At 42.2% G+C, this 20,662-nt stretch overlaps 1 long non-coding RNA gene across 1 annotated transcript; it reads left to right on the top strand.

Annotated features, from left to right (window-relative positions):
- The first annotated feature begins 7 nt into the window (after positions 1-7).
- Positions 8-20,396, top strand: LOC106003645. The gene is made up of 3 exons (XR_001176253.2): positions 8-362; positions 820-910; positions 19,375-20,396. It is a non-coding gene; the product is annotated as an uncharacterized LOC106003645 (long non-coding RNA).
- The last annotated feature ends 266 nt before the right edge of the window (positions 20,397-20,662 follow it).

Raw genomic sequence — 20,662 nt, 5'->3', positions numbered from 1 at the left:
GGGAGGGGAGGGACCAAACTGAGGGCCCGGGTTGGGATGTTGAGAGCTCGGGCGGAGGGGAGGAAAAGAGCAGGGCTGGGAGTGAGCGGCACAGTATAGCCACCGTCACCCTTTTACGGGGACTCTCTCTCTATCGCTGTAGCGACCAGAGAGGCCAGAGGACCCCTTAAAAATCCGCTCTGCTAAGCCCCGGGGACGACCTCCTTCGCGCCTTCGGATTGGGCCCACGAACCGGCCTGGGCTTTCCCATTGGTGGCTGGCGCCCCGAGCGCAGCGCACAGCTTGCCGGGAGTTGTGGGACCAGGCGTCGTCTTAGTGCCGAAGGCTTCCGACGTGACGACCGACGTTTCTGCTCAGCCGGCGTGAGCCCGGAGCTCCCCTCGGGGCCTGCCCAGCTTATTTTAGTTCAGGAATCCCTCAAGCCTAGAGTGCCGGCTACAAGAGCTTCGTTTCCCGGGGCAAGGGCCCTGAGGCCCTGGTTCTGTGGCCCCGTCTGGTTGACCGTTGAACCGAGGGGTGGCGGTTGGGGAGCTCGGCTCCTCGGCGTCTGGGGCTGGAGAAGCCGTTGTTTCCCTTCGGGGCCAGGGCCGCGGAAGTTCTGAGGGCCTAAGGGTTTGTCCCCCAGGACGCTCCAGTTCTGTACACCAGAAACGGAGCACGTTTGTCCTGCCGTTTTGATCATGGCGGAGGGCCCGTGACTGGTCACCGTGGGAGGGGGGAGGATGTCGACGAGGGATGGACGCTTTGTGGGCTCACAGACTGATGGCGAAGATGAACGCGGCAGGCAGCCTTGACAGTTTCTCTGTCTCCTTCTCTCAGTGTCCGTACCAGGAGTCTCCTCGTTCGGCCCTGTGGGGGCTTGGCCACACCTGGGATCCGGGACCCGTAACTCCTCAAATTTCCAGAAATGGTAACACTCTAGCTCCTTATCCTCCACTGTGCCTGTGATTTCCGGTTGCTTCAGCCTGTCTCGTACGCCTGATTCTCTCCCTGCTGGTTTTGTCACCTTCCTTCCTTGGTTTGGACCCGAGGGGTCTCCCATTACTCATCTCCTGCCATAGGCCCACGGCCTAGAGCCTAAGCTTACAAATACAGGGAATTCCCAAACACAAAACAAAGTAGAACATGACTCTAAAATATGAAAGCTATAAAAAGCTTTGAGGAATTGAAATGTTTGGCCATGTCGATGAAGTCAAATGCCACTTTAAAAAAAATTTATTATTTTTAAATTTTTAAAAGACTTTATTTGTGACAGAGAGACAGAGAGGGAACTTAAGCGCCAGGGAGCTGGAGAGGGAGAAGTAGGCTCCTTGCTGAGCAGGGAGCCCATATGGGGCTGGCTCCCGGGACCCTGGGATCATGACCTGAGTTGGAGGCAGATGCCTAACTAACTGAGCCACCGAGGTGCCCCTAAAATTTATTTTTAAGATTCATTTATTTATGAGAGAGAGAGCGCGCGTGCGCTCGTGTGTGCAGGCATGCACTGGCAAGCTTGAGGGGCAAGGGGCAGAGGGAGAGAGAGAGAGAATCCTTACGTTGACTCTCCACCAAGCGCCGAGCCCAGTGTAGGGCTCTAATCTGGGACCCCAAGATCACAACCCTAGCGAAGTCATGGAGTTGGCCACCCAACTGACTGAGCCCCCCAGGTGTCCCCAAATGCCACTTTTATATAAAAATGACATGTGATTCCCCAAAATAAATATGCCTACCAAGGTCTTAAAATACTCCTTACCTAGGTTTCTTCAGTTTCTCCTCCTCCTCCTTTTCCTCACCTACCCCGACTCAGAATCTGCTTTCTACTCTCAGGTGTGCCAGAGTAAGTCACAAAAACTGTGCAGACTTTTGTTTGCTATATATTCTTGCTCTCAGCTTCACCTGATGCTGGGTGATGCTTGGCTTCATCTCTTATTCATGCACTGTCACATTTCCCATGGTAGGTGTTCCAAGCTTCTCTTGTTTACGAAGTGCTTTAGAATTTACATGTGCATTATTTCACTTAATCTTTTAACAACTCTGTGAAGAAATGGAGTGGCAGAGAGGTCTGGTGGGCAGCCCAAGGTAACACCTCTGAGACTTGAACTCCTATTTGGGATGCCATGTTTAAGATTTGACCCTGACCTCCCTTTCCTTTCTTCTTGAGCATCTAATCACTTATATACTCAGCAGATAACTGCCTTTAATGGAGTGAGAAAAGCAGGGCTATCTGGAGAACTCCCTCACTTTCTACTTAAAAATCTATGGTTTATCAGGGGCATGGGTGGCTCAGTGGATTAAGCATCTGACTCTTGATTTTGGCTCAGGTCATAATCTCAGGGTTGTGAGATCAAGTCTGGCTGTTGGGGCTCTCCCTCTGTCCCTCCTCCCCCCCCCTCCAAATCTGTGGTTTGTCACACCTCCTCTCATACCCATCCTGACTGCCTTTCTTCCATTCCTCAACTCTATTCTAGCCTCTCCTGGCTCTTCAAAACCTTGCTGCTCTTACGTTTTCTTTTTTTCTTTCTTTCTTTTCTTTTTCTTTTTTTTTTTAAGATTTTATTTATTTATTTGACAGAGAGAGAGATCACAAGTAGGCAGGGTAGCAGGCAGAGAGAGAGGGGAAGCAGGCTCCCAATGCGGGGCTCAATGCGGGGCTCAATCCCAGGAACCTGAGATCATGACCTGAGCCGAAGGCAGAGGCTTTAACCTACTGAGCCACCCAGGCGCCCCTGCTCCTACATTTTTAATCAGTCCTTTACTAGCATATTCTTTATGCCAAGAGTTACGATCAAATCCTAAAGGAGGAAGCAGATCCTCCCTTGACTGAGCTGGCTTTCCAGTTACTGACTTTTGTGACTCTCACCCTTACATTTCTCAGAAGAGTAGTCCTGCTTTCTGTGGTCATCACCATCAATCACCCATTTTTTTCCTCCCTCAAATAAACTAACTTCCAACTCCTCTTTTCTATTGAAACTTTTCTCTTATAGATTACAAGTGACCGAGTCACTGGCCTTTCTCAATATACAGTCTCTAGTAGTCACCATTGTTACATACTTCCTTATCCTTCAGACTTGCTTCCTTCTTGACTTCTGAAATGCTCTACTCTCCTGGCCTTCTGATCTCTTGGGCTGCTTCTCATACTCTCCTTCCTCACTGGTTCCCTTTCATCCTCTTTATACCCTACCTTTTCTCTCTACATGCCCTCTACACAGATGATTCCCAGATCCACACTTTCTCCCCTGAGCTTTGGTCACAACTATCTATTTTAAATCTGCACCCAAGTCTGTCCCCATCATCTTCAGGCCCACCTGCCTTAAATTTCATTGAACTTTTTTGCTCACTAAACTGTGTGCTCTGAATTTTCCTATTTTATTCTCTCAAGGATATCATTTTCCCCCCTTCGCTCCAACTTGAAACCTTACAGTGCTCCTGGCTTCCCTTCTCTTTTTCCCATATCCAGGCAGGTGCCAATTTCTTTCCATCCGTACTGCCATCATCTCACTGCATAGAATTTTCAGATGATACAGGACCCTTACCTGTAGTAGTACACCCTCACCTCAGGTATTGTAGTAGTCTCCGAATTATCCCTGCCCTCCCTTTTTTTTTTTTCTTTCCCAATCAATCCTACAATTTTGCCCAAATTAATTGGAAAAACGTGCTTACAAGGCAGGCTTCATTCTAAAAGTTTCATTAGCTCCTTATCTCCACAGGATAAAATATTGATTCTAATATATCCCAAAACTGGCCTTTTAGTTGTCCCCTAAGTATTGCCAAACACACTTCTTTTGTTGCCAGTTTTGTCTGCAGAATCCTTCCACCTATTTTATTTAAACCTACCCCTCCTTTGATGTCAGGCCTGATTTACACTACCTCTTTGAAACTCCCTGTTACTTCAGGGCTCCAGACTTGAGCTCCAGGAACTCTTTTGCTATATGTTTTTCTTTTCAGTTTGTGTGATAGTGTTAAGCATGTTTATTTAGTTTGTATATATGTATATGAACATATGGGTGCATATATGTATGTACATACATGTATATGTATGTTTATGTGGGTGCATATATGTATGTATACACACATGCACAAACACATTTTCTCTGTATGAAGATGAGAAACGCTTAGCGATGAACCTAATGCCCGATCACTAGCCCTGTAATAAAGGCTTATTGTTGATGAGGCAGGGAATGATGATTGCAAATAAAGGAGAATAAACCAGAGTTTTATGGGCTGTGTAGACCATAGGTGAAACGGAGTGAAGTCACAGGAGGGCATTAGTTAAGGATTCTCCTGTCCCAGAATCAGTTCAGTGTTCCCGTGCTCACATACTGCTTCATCTTTCTGGGGACCCCAGGCGGCAAATAGTATAGGGAAGTACCGAAGTCGCAGGATCAGAGGAATGGGACTGATGAATGTGATCAGGTCCATCAGAGTGTCTAAAGAGTTTCAGCCCACCCTCGTAGCCCAAAATAGTGAAAAGCACCAAAGGCAGGAAGGATGGGAAGGCAGGAGGACCTGTGAAGAATGAAGAGTGATCGGGGCACCTGGGTGGCTCAGTGGGTTAAAGCCTCTGCCTTCGGCTCAGGTCATGATCCCAGGGTCCTGGAATCGAGTCCCGCATCAGGCCCTCTGCTCAGCAGGGGGCCTGCTTCCTCCTCTCGCTCTGCCTGCCTCTGCCTACTTGTGATTTGTCTGTCAAATAAATAAATAAAAATATATATAAAAAAAAAAAAGAATGAAGAGTGATCGACTAGCCCTACCAGAGACAGAGTGAGTACATAGAAAGTGAACCAGAGAGCTGTGTCTGACTTACTTTCACCATTGCACCTCTTTCTCACTTAACCATCCCTCTTGCTTCCTTACTTCAAAAATTTTCAGTTGTTATCAAACAGAATTGGCTGTGGTTTTATTTTGTTTTAAGTAAGTAATTCCAGCGGGGGCTGGAATTCACAAACTGGATATCAAGAGTCACACCAAATGGCCCTACCAACCAAACCAGCCAGTCACCCCTGCTTGTGACCTTGACAGATTTCTTAAAACTTTCTCTTCCCAGGGCGCCTGGAAGGCTCAGAGGATTAAGCCTCTGCCTTCAGCTCAGGTCATGATCTCAGGGTCCTGGGATCGAGTCTCACATCGGACTCTCTGCTCAGTGGGGAGTCTGCTCCACCCCCCACCCCCGCCTGCCTCTCTGCCTACTTGTGATCTCTCTCTCTCTAATAAATAAATAAAATCTTAAAAACAACAACAACAACCAAACTTTCTCTTTCCTTGGTTGCCATAACACTATTCTTGATTTTTCCTTCCACTTCCTGTCCCTCTGACGACTCCTTGTCTTTCTCGCTGCAGAGCATGACTTCTTCCACCCAGCTCTGAAATGTTGGTATTTTCCAGGCTCCTCAGCCCTATTTAATAAAAATCTTCATCCTCCCTTGATTGTTGTGAGATTTGAAGGTGGTGTTTCTAGAGCCCGCGTCTGATATAAAGAGCTCTTTTTACTGTTATCATTATTATCCACACCGTATCTCTGAATTGACTCCTTCCCATCCATCCCTACTATTCCTGCTTTCAAGTCAAGTTCAAGTCCTTATCATATTTTGTTTAGATTACTAACTGGTGTCTCTGTTTCTAGTCCATTCTCGATAATCCTGTCAGAGATCTTTCTGAAACTCCCAATTTGATCATCATCTTCCGTGGCACTTCAGGACCTTCATTTGTTTATCACATATTCTTTAAGCACCTGGAATGTGTTTTCCCAGAATGCCTTCGTGGCTAGCTCCCCCCTAGAATACTAGTGAGGGCAGGGACTTTTGATTGCCAGGATATATCATTGTGTAGAACAAGCAAAAATCCCTCCTTTTATGGAAGCTGTTTTCTAATAGCGACTTCCCTTAGCTCTACCTCTGCAGGCCTACTCAACCTCCTTTTTTCTACTGCTCCACCCACACTTTTTTTTTTTTTTTTTGACTGCCCCATCCAGGCTTTTTTTTTTTTTTTTTTTGAAAGAGCCTGATTCCTGAAAGATTCTTTAGTGCCATCTAGTGGAAGTAGCTGCAAAATAGAAGTGTGCACGGTCCAAGCTCTCTAAGTAGTATAGCAGCTACACTACTAAGAGAGCTTGGACCGTGCACACTTCTATTTTGCTTGTGTTGAACTGAGATGGACAGGAGAAAACTTGGTTATGTTGCATTATGGCTGCTTTGCGTTTTATCTAGGAATTCACTGTACCTTGAGATGTTTCTAATTGTGAGATCTAACAAGTATAAGTAGTTCCTTAGAAGTGGTATTTTATGTTAAGTGGGCAACTCTTCAGCCTTGAGAAGGTGTAGGATGAAATGGCTAGACTGATCTGAGGTTTGGAACTCTCCTTGTGTAACTTCTTTCAGGTTAAACTGGAACTAAATAAGATATAAGTTCCATTATTACTTAACTCCTCACACTTTCAGAAAGAATTCTTTCTTTAAGATCTTCTAGCTCTTCTCACTTGACTCCTTGTCTGACCAGAGGCTCTGTCCTGACCCCCAGCATTCCAGAATTGATAGAGTCAAAAAGCTGCACCCAATATTAGCTAGTTTAGCCTAAATATAAGCTATTCTTAGGCCATACTTTATTACATACTTTATTTATCTTTTTCTGTGAATTCCCTTTTTATGTTTATCAAATAATAAAGCTCATTATTAACCTTTTTTGAAATAGATGTTTCATAAAGCGCCTGATATATTAACATATTTACTAAAAAATTAATGTGGATAAATGCTTTGTGATTACATTATCTTTTATATAAATTTATCTTCCACATAAAATATACATAAGCTGGGTAATATAAAGAAAATGGCACATTCAGAGATTGGATTTTGTATGGCATATGGTGATAATTCTTGTGATTAAAATTAGAGCAGCAGTTGTGGAGTGCTCATACTGGTGTATTAGAGAACAGATATTAAAAGGCATGTTTTAAATGAATAAACAAGCAAAAAGCAGAATCACACTTGTACTCACACAGAACAAACTGGTGATTGCCAGAAAAGTGGGGGGTAGGAGGTAGGCAAAATAGGGGAAGGGGAGTGGGAGCTACAGGCTTCCAGTCATGGAGGGAATAAGTCTCAGCAATAAAAGGCACAGCATAAGGAATGTAGTCAATGGTTTTGTAATAGTGTTGTATGGTGACAGATGGTAGCTACACTTGTGGTGAGCACAGCTTAATAGTTAAATTTATCAAATGGCTATGTTGTACCCCAAACTAACATAACATGTGTCAATTACACTAAAAAAAATTAAAAAACAACAACAAAAACGGGGCTTCTGGGTGACTCAGCCAAGCGTCTGTCTTTAGCTCAGGTTGTAATCCCAGGGTCCTGGAGTAGAGCCCCACTTTGGGCTCCCTGCCCAGTGGGGAGTCTGCTTCTCCCTCTGTCCTTCCCCTCCCACTTGTGCTTGCTCTCTCACTAGCTCTCCTGCCCCCTCTCTCTTGTAAATAAATAAAATCTTAAAAAAATTTTTTTTAAAGGTTAATAAAAAGGAAGAAAAAAGACGTTTTGCACTCTTTATAATATTGCATTATAATTTAACTTATGCTATGTTTTTCTGATTTGTGTTTTCTTATTTGTGCTTAATGAACATGTCAACTTGCAAGATTAATCAGGAAAATTTAATTTAGGGGAGACCCTTTGTCTGGAATACATTTGCCTCAGCTATCTTAGCTTGTTCATATGGTAAGTCTCTGAAGGCAAGGCCTATTATCTCTTGTATACTCTACGTATTCATGGTATCTAGATGCATGCCTAGCCCATAGTTGGAGCCCAATAAATATTTATTACATGGATATATGAGAAAATTGAGGCACAGCTAGGTAGAGACATGGCCTGAGGTCACATGGAATTTCTGGAAGAACTGGGGCATGAACCCATGTGTTCTGACTGCTGTTCTGTTGAGTGGTTTGGTGTAACACCTGGTCTCTAATCAGTACAGGTTTTAGTCCTGGCCACTGCCCTGAGCTCTTTGTTTTGGAAGGACCTACTTAGGCCCCTCTTCAGTCACATCCTCACCCAGGGACAAGGAATACTAAGTACATTATCCCACTCCACCCCCTTCACTTTGGCCTCAGAAGTGGTCAAAGGGCAGCTGTTGGGGGTGGTGGAGCTTGATGGAGTTTGTTGGGGTGTCCTCTCTTGGGTGGAAAAGAAAAGAAAAACAATATGGGCATATGACTTTTTTTCCTTTTGCTCATGACCCCTCAAACGTTAGGCGTGGCCATATCTCCATAGTAAATCTAGTTCTCCCTATGTGTTTAATGTTGTTTAAACACCTATATTGTACCTGACACTGTGCTGGGTATTTTCAAATATATTTTTTCATTTAAATTTGTTCTTAATAAGTCTCAGAAGTAACATGCTTAAGGACCCACAACTAATCAGGTGCAAAGCTAAATGCGTAACCAGTTTCTTCAGGAAGTGTAGAGTACTCTACACTTAACAAAACACTAATGTGTGTGCGAATATGTGTGTGTGCATATGAGTTTATATAGGTTTTTTAATTGAGAAAATAATGTTTGATAAAAAGGTGACTAATTTAAAAGAACATAAGTAAATAGTAAATCTCCTGTGCCATGCCCTGAGTCAGAAATAACCAGGTAACAATTTCTTTTGTTAAAGGTATCTACATATTTGGGACCCCTGGGTAGTTCAGTCGTTAAGCATCTGCCTTCGGCCTCAGGTCATGTCTCCAGGGTCCTGGGAACGAGCCCCTCTTTGGGCTCTCCCCACTCAGCAGGAAGCCTGCTTCTACCAGCCCCCCTGCTTGTATTCTGCCTCTTGCTGTCTCTCTCTCTCTCTCAAATAAATAAATAAAATCTTTAAAAAAAAAAAAGATATTTACATATTTTAAAACTTATCACCAATAATTTTGAACTGTTTTATTTGGAAAACTTTAGACATAAGCCACACACATCGCAGAGAGTATAATGAATCTCCACTTATCTCTCATTCAGTATCATTTTTATTTCAGGTATTTCCCCCAACTTTTATTTACTTATTTAAAGATTTTATTTATTTGTCAGAGAGAGAGCAGAAGCATGGAAAGCTGCAGGCAGAACAGGCAGAGCAGGCAGAGGGAGAAGCAGGTTCCCTGCTAAGCAAGGAGCCCGATGTGGGACTCGATCCCAGGACCCTGAGATCATGACCTGAGCCAAAGGCAGACGCTCAGCTGACTGAGCCACCCAGGCCTCCCTCCCCCAACTTTTATTATCATTTTTCTTTGTTCGAATATTTCCAATTGAATCCCAGATATCATATCCTTTTATTAAATTTTATTAAGATTATATTGATACCTATTTGAAAACATTTAGCTGTCACGATAGAAAATATTTTGACTTTTCATGTAGAAGTCTTAATTTTAAGAATACCACACACAGGGGCACCTGGGTGGCTCAGTTGGTTAAAACCTCTGCTTTCGACTTGGGTCATGGTCTTGGGGTCCTGGCATCAAGCCCCACATCTGGCTCTCTGCTGAGCAGAGAGCCAGCTTCTCCCCTCTCTCTCTGCCTGCTTCTCTGCCTACTTGTGATCTCTGTCAAATAAATAAACAAAATATTAAAAAGAATACCGTACACTGTGCAATACCGATTTTATTTGTTTTATTTTAAAATTCCCTCTTTCATTTCAAAGAGGACTGAGATGGGGGCTGGGCATTTAATAATGACTTCTGTGACTATAAATAAAACGTATACATATGCAGCTCGTGTTATAGCACTTGGTTTGCTTCTCAGGATTCTGTGGGACCACACGGGCCACTTTCTATTTTTTTTTCTTTTCCCCTCTTTTGGAAGAGCTGTTCAAAATGATAAGGAAATAAATACCTTTTTTTCTCCCTTCTCTGAGTGACAGAACCTGAAAATGATTAATATAAAAGGGCAGACTGTGATTTAATGTAGTGCCTTTTTAATTCAAATGACAGCTAACTTTTCTGAGCTGAAGTGCACCCACATCTTGGTAATAGCATTTAGAGCATGAGCAGTTTATAATATACCATGGCTTATAGAGAAGTCTATACATTAATGCTCCTAGTTGTATAGAAATATATATAATCCCCACCAGATGAGACAAAGCCAAGTTATTTATTTCTACATTGACAGCAACTCTTTCTTTCTTAAGTACCTATTTTCTAGGTAGCACTTAAATCTGCACTCCATTTTAATAAATTCTTCTTCTTCTTTTTTTTTTTTCTTTTGCACAGTGTGCAGAACCTGAAAGCTTTTTCTCCTTTTACTAATGAGAGGAGTACATGGTGTTTTCAGGAAACTCTGATGTGATAAATCCTTTATATTCTTCAGTGTTCAGTGCCTCTCTTTTAGACAGAGTCCCATCAGGAAGATCTCTAGAGTGATACTATCTGGAGGGCTGGCCTGCTTGTAAATAGCTATAAGAGGGGAGCTGTGAGGGGGCAATCGGGGTGGAAAGAGGATTCAGAGGCTTCATTGGAAACTGTACTTGCAGAGCAAATCTAAGTATCGTGTAAGTATCCAGTGGGGCTTGGTGCTGCCCCTGCTCTAGACTTGTGCTGTCCCACATGTGGCTTTTGAGCACTTGAGATGCGGTTAATTCAAAGTAGAAATGGTGAAATGTAAAATACATGTGGGTTGTAAAAGATTTGTAATGCGAAAAGGAAGGTAAATCATCTCATTAGTAATATTTTATATTGATTGCATGTTAAAATGATACATATTATAAATATATGTGTGTGTATATATATATATATATTTTTTCTTTTTTTAATACAGACTTTATTTTTTAGAGTAGTCTTAGGTTCACATCAAACCTGAGTGGAAAGTGCAGAGAGTTCCCATATATCCCGTCTCCACACACATGCATGGCTCCCCACCATCAACATCCTGCACCAGGGAGTTAGATTTGGTATGCTCTAACCAGTACTGATACATCATTATCACCGAAGTCCACAGTTTTTATTAAGGGTCACTCTTGGTGTTGTTCATTCTGTAGGTTTTGACAAATATATAATGACATGTATCCACCATTTTAGGATAGTTTTACTCTCCTAAAATCCCCCATGCTTTATTTACTCACCTGTTCCTCTCCTCAAACTCCTGGCAATCCCTGATCTTTTTACTGTCTATCATCTTGTCCTTTCCAGAATGTCATATCATGGGAATCATACAGTATGTAGCCTTTTCAGATTGGCTTCTTTCACTTAGAAATAGACATTTAAGCTTCCTTCACATCTTTTCATGGCTTGATAGCCTATTTCTTTTTCACACTGGATGCTATTCCAAAGTGAATCTGCTACAGTTTATTTATCTAAAAGTGATAATATTTTAATAAAAATCTATAAAATAAAATCTACTATGAAAATTATTTTTACTCGTTCCTTTTTACTTTTGTAATATGGTTTCTAAAATAAAGTTGTATACAATGTTTACTTTAGATTTCTTCTGGACAGAGCTGCTGTGACCTTGGTAAAATGATGCTGTTGGTAGTTTATCTTCAAAACAGTCTTCTTATTCCAACATCTGCCTGAGTTTTGCTGCCTCCTACAAAGAGCATTCTCCTTCTCTAGGACTTGTCTGCTTTGGGTTGGTTCCTCCACTGACCCCAAGCTACTTGGGATTGCCATGGTCCTCCCCCTACCTTTCCCAACAGAGACTTACGCTATTTAACTCATTTTGTCAGTAAGGTGACAATTGACGAATTGGGTCCTTTATCACTGCACTAGGTTCTTTGGAGCATATTAATTATGATGTCTGTGGTTTATAATAAAAAAGTTTTTGTAGAAGATCTGACACAAAGCCTTAGGAATTAACTTATTTTTTGTTAGATATCTTTGAATTTATCTTGCTTTACATGTATTTAAGTGACTAATACATTAATAATTGTTTACAAAAACTAATTGGAATGGAAATTCATTCTATTATAATCTGATTTATGCCTCTCTATGTTGGATCTGTTTATATCATGCATTCTCAGTAGGAGTGTTAATGCCCACAAGTGGGCAAAAATTGGTTCTTGAGGTATGGAAATATCTTACTCCTTTTTTTTTTTTTTTTAAAGACTTATTTATTTTAGAGAGAGAGAGAGCAGGGGTGGGTGGGGCAGGAGAAGAGGGAGAGAGAGAGAATCTCAAGAAAACTCACCATTGAGCAGGGAGCCCAAAGCAGGGCTCGATTTCAAGACCCTGAGATCATGACCTGAGCTGAAACCATGACACTTGCCAGATACTTAACCAACTGAGCACCCAGGTACCCCCCAAATCTTACTCTTTTAAGTATATAAGCATATATATTACTTAGACATAATATATGTAACGTGTATATGATAAACACACACACACATTACAAAGCCAAATATACAGTATATCTGCATATATAGTTTCCTAAGAGGCAGTTAGAAAAGAAGTCTGAAAATGTTCCTTAGGGTTTGGTTATGATACATGTTGAGAAATACTGGTTTATCTGGATAAGAAATTACTGCAGCTTTCACATTACAGCAGAATGTTTTTATGAACAGTTAGTTAATAGTTAAGTTAGTCTTCAAAGTTTCCAAAGTAGGGAGAGAAGGAAAAAAAACTGCGGAAAGCTGTAGGAAGATTAGAAAACTGAGGAAAGCTGTAGGAAGATTTACCTTTACAGATTGGGAGAGAGGGAGCATCTGAAGAGTGTTAGAAATCTCTACCACCAGTTGATCACCAATTATGAACATTTTGCCTCTTCATTTGTTCATTCATTCATTCATTCATTTAATCTCTCCTCCCCACCAACCCTCAACACTCCCTGGATTATTTAGGTGAAAGTATATAGATATTCACTGCACTATTATTATTATTATTATTTTGGCTAAAGATTTTATTTATTTATTTGACAGATGGAGATCCCAAGTAGGCAGAGAGGCAGGCAGAGAGAGAGGGAAGCAGGCTCCCTGCTGAGCAGAGAGTCCGATGTGGGGCTCGATCCCAGGACCCTGGGATCATGACCTAAGCCGAAGGCAGAGGCTTTAACTCACTGAGCCACCCAGGTGCCCCAGGTGTGAAAAATTTTCAAAATAAAAGCCAGGGTAAAATGCCATCCTAATCTTTACCCCCTCCTATACCCTGATTCTACACAAGGGGCCCTGTTGAACCAAAATTTCTTGGTGACATGTTTGTGACCTTTGATCTTGTGCATATATTGCTCCCTCTGCCTGGAAATACTGTGTGGCCCCCGTTTCTTCCTTTACACCCAGCCTTTGCCTGGATAACTCCCAGAAGTCTTTTAAGGTTTTACTTCCTCCAGGAAGCCTTTCGTAACCGCCCAGCCCCACTTGTCTAGGTTGACCATCCTGCATTTCCCTTTATTGTGATTGTCCTTGTTATTGTGCTTGTTGTATAATATACTTGCACATTGAACTTGTCTGCCCTCACTGGATTGTGACGTCCATAAAGGCGAGGGTTCTTTTATTCGTCTTTTTTTCCTTGGCAGTTACCACAGGTCCTCACACAATATTTACTAAATAAAGCAACAATTAATTTTTCTATGAGATGCATATTTGTTTTATAAAATTCCATTTACAAGGGAAAACAAGAAAAATTAGGGAAGATGCTGGTGTTTTATTTAGCTTGTAAAGCTTTACTGCTGATAACAGTATAATATCAGGTTAGACTTATATAAATACTAAAAATAACTCCCAGATCCCTATTATTACCCCTGTAAAACTCTTGGTGAGATGTCCCTGAGAATTCTGAGAAAAATTGTTTCTCTGAGCCCCAGTAGAGCTCAGTTTCTGCTACAATAGCATTCTGAGGGGTGGAGAGGGGAGATACACAAAGATAGGAAGTAAGGGTATCATTTCTTAAGGAATTTGGAGTTTAGTGAGAGATACAGACTTAGGAGTGATACTAATAGTTTTTCCTTACATTTGTATCATTTTTTAATAGCTTACAATGTAATTTCACATAATTTATTCTTCACAAAAGCCCTGGAAAATAGGTATTATTATTTTTTAAAAGATTTTATTTATTTGAGAGAGAAAGAGCATGAAGCGGGGGAGGGTCAGAGGGAAAAGTAGACTCCCTGCTTAGCAGAGAGCCTGATGTGGGACTTGATCCTAGAACTCCAGGATCTTGACTTGAGCTGAAGGAGGTTGGTTAACCAACTGAGCCACCAAAATACCCAGAAAGTAGGTATTAACCCCATTTTAAAGATGCTGCCAGTAAGAGCCAGAATGTGCTATGAAGCTAGGAGATTCTCTTGTTTATATCCTAGACATTAGGCATTTTCCCCCATATCTGGGGTCCAGTGATATTAAGTGGCTAGAACTTTACCAAATTCTGCACTATTCCTTTTGAGTAAAATTGTGTAGGTACAACCAGGCTCCAACGTCACCCTTCACAGTTAGGAGTTACTCTCTAATGAGCAATATACACCAAATTGAAAAGTCCTCAAGTGAAATGCATGAAATTAGGTAAGGTCAGGTTTATTTATTTTAGTAATCTCTAAACCCAATGTGGGGCTTGAGCTTACCACCCTGGGATCAAGGGTGGCATGCTCTTCTGACTGAGCCAGCCAGGTGTCCCAGGTCAATTGTTTTTTATAACTTACCACATCTTTAGATACATAATTCTATATATTTACCCAAGATAAAGACTGTGATTACAGCTAGATAAAATATGTATGCAGTGGGAAGAGACTAGAAGGGCATATACAGACATGGTAGTCATTACCAGGGGGTAGATTTAGAAGTAATTTTTTTCTTTAAAAATTAAAATTTGCCTATAATTTTTAGAGTGTGTACATAAGCAAGTTCTTTTGCGTATTACTTAAGGAAAGCTAAGGGTCTCCTGTCTTGAGTCCTAATAGATTCTTGGCTAATTTAACCGCTCAGTTGAGTAGCCATTTTTCCTCTGTCTTCCCTTCTTTCATCAAGAACATCTTCCCGTCTCCTCTCAAGAAAATACCTAGAACTCTGCCAGAATCATTGGGTCAAACCCCAGCAGCATGCGACATTGATCGGGAAAGACTTGTTCCTTTGTTTCTCAGCTCTGTCACTCTTCTGCTTTGAGTTGGATCTAAAGAAGTCTTGCTTTTTCCCTCTTGTTCAGGAGAGGTTAAGCTTTTATTCCCATCTACCATGTCTCAAAGGGTTGGTTCTCAGATCAAAATTCAAAAATCAAAATGAAACTGTAGGCAGAAAGATTAGTTGAGAGGCTGAGCAATTGTTCACTTGAGAAAAGATACTGAACTGAGGAACAATATGGATAAAGAACAGTGGAACAGGGGCGCCTGGGTGGCTCAGTGGGTTAAGCCGCTGCCTTCGGCTCAGGTCATGATCTCAGGGTCCTGGGATCGAGTTCCGCATCGGGCTCTCTGCTCAGCGGGGAGCCTGCTTCCCTTCCCCTCTCTCTGCCTGCCTCTCTACCTACTGTGATCTCTCTCTGTCAAATAAATAAATAAAATCTTTAAAAAAAAAAAAAAAGAACAGTGGAACAGTAAGGATATAGAAGCATTTGAGCAGTATAATTGATAAAAAGTGAGGACCAATTAAGACTTAAGGGTCAAAGCTTTCAAAGACTGAAATCTCTAACTTGGATGACTTAAGTAGATAGTCTCTCACAAAAATGATCTTGTTTTGGGTATGTTTAGAATGAGGTAGCATCAGCTGGAGGTGGCTGGTCAGTAGTTGGGAACATGTCTGGATTGGGGGAGAGTGATGATAGCTGGAGATACAAATTTGAGAATCATCAGATTTTTGTTTGTTTGGTAACTACCAAAAATGTATGCAATCTTTTGGCTAAAGAGACCCTCTTCTTTTGGTGTGAATCACATCTGATCTACAATATATGTTTGAGACATTTTTACTATTTTCATAGTGTTAATGATAACATTTGGACCACCGTTTCTCCAGGGAGCAAATGAGCACATGAAGCAGAGAGGAAAGTCCAAGAAAAGACATCATCCCTTGGTGAACTCAGAGGGCTATCTGAGTGTGCTCTGGGGATAAAAGATTTTGATGGCCTTCAAATGACACAAAGGAATTTAGAGATCCCATATTCATGATACTTTCTAGCAGTGTAACTCCAGAGGGTAATTCGTGTGGTTGGTTGTTTTAAAATCACCATTTGGGCCCTAATGCAAAAATAACCCAAGAGTCTTGCAGAGTCCTGGCTCTTAAAAGACCACATCTATGTGTGGCCACACCTACCTAGGAATTCTTAAAAGAAAATCAGTTCCACTTCATGCTGCTATTTCAACGGACCAGTGGTCTGATGACATTTATATGTAGTGAGGATCACCCTCCCTATAATGGCTCATACATATTCCTTTCCCTTGACTGGGCAGATGTGCCTCTGGAGGGTTCTGAAAGCCCTTGGGTGGAGAATGACCGAATACTAGCTCCTGCAGAGGCACCTTGGGAGCACAGTAGGTTAAGCAGCTGACCCTTGTTTTCGGCTCAGGTCGTGATCTCAGGATTCTGCAATTGAGCCCCATGTCGGGCTCTGTACTCTGCTTGGAGTCTGCTTAACACTCTCTTTCCCTTTGCCCCTCCCCTCCATGCTCTCTCTTTCTTTCTCAAAACAAAACAAGTAAATCTTAAAAAGAAATATTAGCTCCTGAGCTTTGGGTGACCCCCTTTTTAACAAGGCCATTTCCTTAATTGGGGGCTCCCATGGCATTAGAGTTACCTACTGCTCTCTTGAGGAGGAGGGTCACTTTGCACTGTCATGGCCTTGGCCCTGCTGGGTCTCGGGCAGCTACGCCCTGCCTAAGCGGGCCACTCTTATAAGGGTGCAGAGGCTCGCTGTGCTCCTTCAAATCTGCTTGGAAGGTTTCTCCCCAAATAAGCCCTCCCCTCTTTTATGTTTACATTAAGTAGCACTAGGGGTAAGTGTATTTGTGTCCCTTTTGCAGGATTTTGGCTAGCACACAGCCCTTTTCCATCTTCAAGGATTGCAAAAAGGATTTTAGTGAAAAGGGAAGAAAAAGGGAAAAGGCTATTTTCTGTCCCGAGAGCCCCAGGACAGAAGAGATGGTGATCTCCCTCTAGCCCCCAGACAGCTTAGTACTCAGCAATTTAGTTTAGTGTCATGCAGCCAAACTGCCCCTATCACTCAGTTCTCCTCCTTTGAAGACTGGACCCACACTGGTTTTCTTTTTCATCTTTTCATGCTCTACGGTCTTTTGTAACATTTAAAATAGTAACCTATGGTTTTGGGGAGGCCATTAGCCAATTCAGTTCCCTTTGCTGCATCCCCCTGCTGAGCCATTGTGCTCTAGCCTTCAAGTATCCTCTGACCTGGTTGGAATCAGTAGCTCTTTGGACAAGGCTTTCTGTTGTTCCCGAGCTGCTCAAGCATTAGACATCTATTTTTGGTCAGAAAGCTCTTCACATGTTTCCTGTTATGGTTGCATCGATGTTTATTTGCCTTGCACAACACATGGACTTACGGATAGCTCGTTTTTATGAGTTCTTTCATACATGCCAGTGTCACTGTGTGAATTTATCCCCCCAAATTCACATATTGCAGTCCAAACCCCCAGTATTCCTTGGAATGTGACTCGTCAGAGATAGGGCCTTTGAAGTGGTAATTAAGGTTAAGTGAAGTCATATGAATAGGCCCTAACCCAATATGACTGGTCCTTATAAGAAGAGGGAGAGACACCGGGGATGCACATGTACTGAGAAAAGGCTTGTAAGGACACAGCGAGAAGGTGCCATCTGCAAGCGAAGAAGACAAACCTTGGGAGAAATGAAACCTGCTGACGCTTTGATCTGGGATTGCCAGCCCTCAGAATTGTGAGGAAACTAATATCTGTTGTTTAAGCGCCCCCAGTCTATAGTATTTTGTTATGGCAGCAGAGTCCTACAGCCAGGCAATGTAGTAACTGCTTTTCATGAATTATCTCTTTAATAGTTGCACTTACCAAATGGAGTAGGTCCTGTTGAGACAGGGACTCCCAATATAATTTTTGCCCACAGCAGGATCTCTGTTCACAGCAGGCTTGGCCCTGACCCTGAAGGTAGCTAAGTAAGTAGAATACTTTGGCTCATAAATGGGTGAGGTGGGGAGAGCAATTAAATGGAGCCAAGCTTTTTTTTCTGACAGGTATATCTCTACCCTGAGTTTGTTTCCTCCTTGCTCACTCCATTAAGCGAGAGTGCCAACACCTTCCTTTACACCTGGGCAGATTCTTACAAGGGTTTAGTTACCGAACTGATAAGTCCCTTCTGATCATTCACTATTCATTTCTAATTTTCCCCTCTGTTTTGGTCTCTTTCTTACCCCTCTCCAGGGAACAGCTGGGAAGACTGTATTTGCATGTAACTATCTATTCGTTCTTTTTTCCTGTATAGACTTATTAAAATGGTAGGTCTCAAAGGTTTTTAAAAGTTTAAGAACAAGGGCACCTGGGTGGCTCAGTCGTTAAGCATCTGCCTTTGGCTCAGTTCATGATGCCAGGGTCTTCGGATTGGCCCTGCATTGGACTCTCTGCTCGGCGGGGAGCCTGCTTCTCCCTCCCCAACTCCCCCTGCTTGTGTTCCCTCTCTCGCTGTCTCTCTCTCAAATAAAATATTTTTAAAAAAAGAAAGAAATTTTAAAAAAAAGTTCAAGAACAGACACAAATACGTATAGGAACGTAATCTTTTAAAAACTTGGAGGTAAGGATTAATTCATAAATAGTATTGGAGAATTTGAAAAAACAGTGGTTAACTCCCTTACTTCACAGATTATACCAAAAATTAAGTTAAGATGGAGTAAATTTTTTTTTTAAAAGATTTTATTTATTTATTTGACAGGCAGAGAGCACGAGGAGGCAGAGAGGCAGGCAAAGAGAGAGAGGGAAGCAGGCTCTCTGCTGAGCAGACAACCCGATGCGGGACTCAATCCCAGGACTCTGAGATCATGAACTGAGCCGAAGGCAGTGGCTTAACCCACTGAGCCACCCAGGAGCCCAAGATGGAGTAAAGTTTTAAATGTTAAAAATAAAAACATAGAAGTATTATAAAGATGGATACCTTGACATAATCCAGGGTTGCAGAAGGTTATATTTAAAATACAGAAACAGAAGTACTAAAAGAAGAAATGGAAGTTGTGGTGCCTGGGTGGCTCAGTGGGTTAAAGCCTCTTCTTTTGGCTCAGGTCATGATCCCAGGGTCCTGGGATCGAGCCTTGAATCCGGCTCTCTGCTCAGCAGGGAGCCTGCTTTCCTTCCTCTCTGTCTGCCTGCCTCTCTGCCTACTTGTGATCTCTGTCTGCCAAATAAATTAAAAAACAAAAATAAAAATAAAAAAACAAGAAGAAACAGAAGTGGAAAAACTGATAGATTTGATTATGTAAAAGCAGAGGAGAAGGGATCATGCGTGATCCAGTGCTCAACATTAGAGGATTTAAGGGAGAATTTACAGTAATTAAATGTGTTCTTTCCAGGTGTACTTGAGGCTGGACAAGAAAGAACATATAAACTGGTCTCAGAAGACATTTTGTATATGTGCTGCCGAAGCGAGCACTCAGAAGACATTTTGGATCAACTGTGAAAGACTTCACCTCAGCAGATTACAGTCCTCTTCTGAAGTCTCAGACGTAGTCCTGGAAGGACTGTTGAGAACACACAAGGTGGTGTCGCCAGAACCGGTTAGGAGAGGCTTGAGATTCCACTGCTAGACCCTCCATGACCCAGGGAGGGGCTGCGGTGGGAAATGGCCCCAAGTGTAACTGAGGCAACATCCCAGTCTCCCTCAGGCAGAAGAGCCGTCGTCACACGTAGCAGCGAATCCGCAGGAGCAAAGAAGCTGAAAGCTTCCAATGCCTCCTCATATTTTAATACATATAATTACATGGTGGCCAATATTTATATAATATTTTAAGCCTCTGATAGCACTTTTACACATGACCAGACTCTTTCAGAAGTAGTATGGGTTGGGATGACAGATTTGAGCTTAAATTCTGGTTCAACTTGCTGGTTGTGTGATCTTAAGTACGTTACTTAACCTCTCAGGACCTGTTTTCTCCTCTGTAAAATGGTGATGGTGATGGTGATGGGGCAAGGTGATACCCGCCACATAGGATAAGGCTTGAATGAGAAAAATATCTAGTATGATGTCTGACACATAGGAGGCACTCAATTTCCTTTCCTTCTCTAAAGGTAGCTATTTGCATCAGTTGACCTCAAACTTCCAGAGTAGTCAAATGTGTAGAAAGGTAACATAGTCTCTTCAGATCTGTCTCATGTCACACAGTGATTCTTCACTGCAGTGATGGGGGTGGGGGGAGTGATGTCTGTCTGGTTAAAAAGCCCCTGCATCCCCTGCCCCCAGACTTCCTGCTGAGAATCACTGGGCTACACTTTGATATACCAAGTATCTCTCAGTAATTTAATATTGTTGTTTGATATTTTCACTCATGGCTTTATTTCAATAAAGACTTGCCTTCATGGGAGGGTAAGACATGAAGCTAATGAAAAAGGTGGTCCATTATTTTTTTTTAATTTTTAATTTTTTAAAAAGATTTATTTATTTGACAGACAGAAATCACAAGTAGGCAGAGAGGCAGGCACAGAGAGAGGGGAGGCAGGCTCCCTGCCGAGCAGAGAACCCAATTCAGGGCTCGATCCCAGAACCCCGGGATCATGACCTGAGCCGAAAGCAGAGGCTTTAACCCACTGAGCCACCCAGACGCCCCAAGGTTGTCCATTATTACCTTCTCATGTGTAGCTAGA

This window comes from Mustela putorius, unplaced genomic scaffold (assembly GCF_011764305.1).
Source record: "Mustela putorius furo isolate JIRA1106 unplaced genomic scaffold, ASM1176430v1.1 tig00000585_pilon_pilon_pilon, whole genome shotgun sequence".
Lineage (NCBI taxonomy): Eukaryota > Metazoa > Chordata > Mammalia > Carnivora > Mustelidae > Mustela > Mustela putorius.
This window is presented reverse-complemented; position numbering and strand designations above follow the sequence as displayed.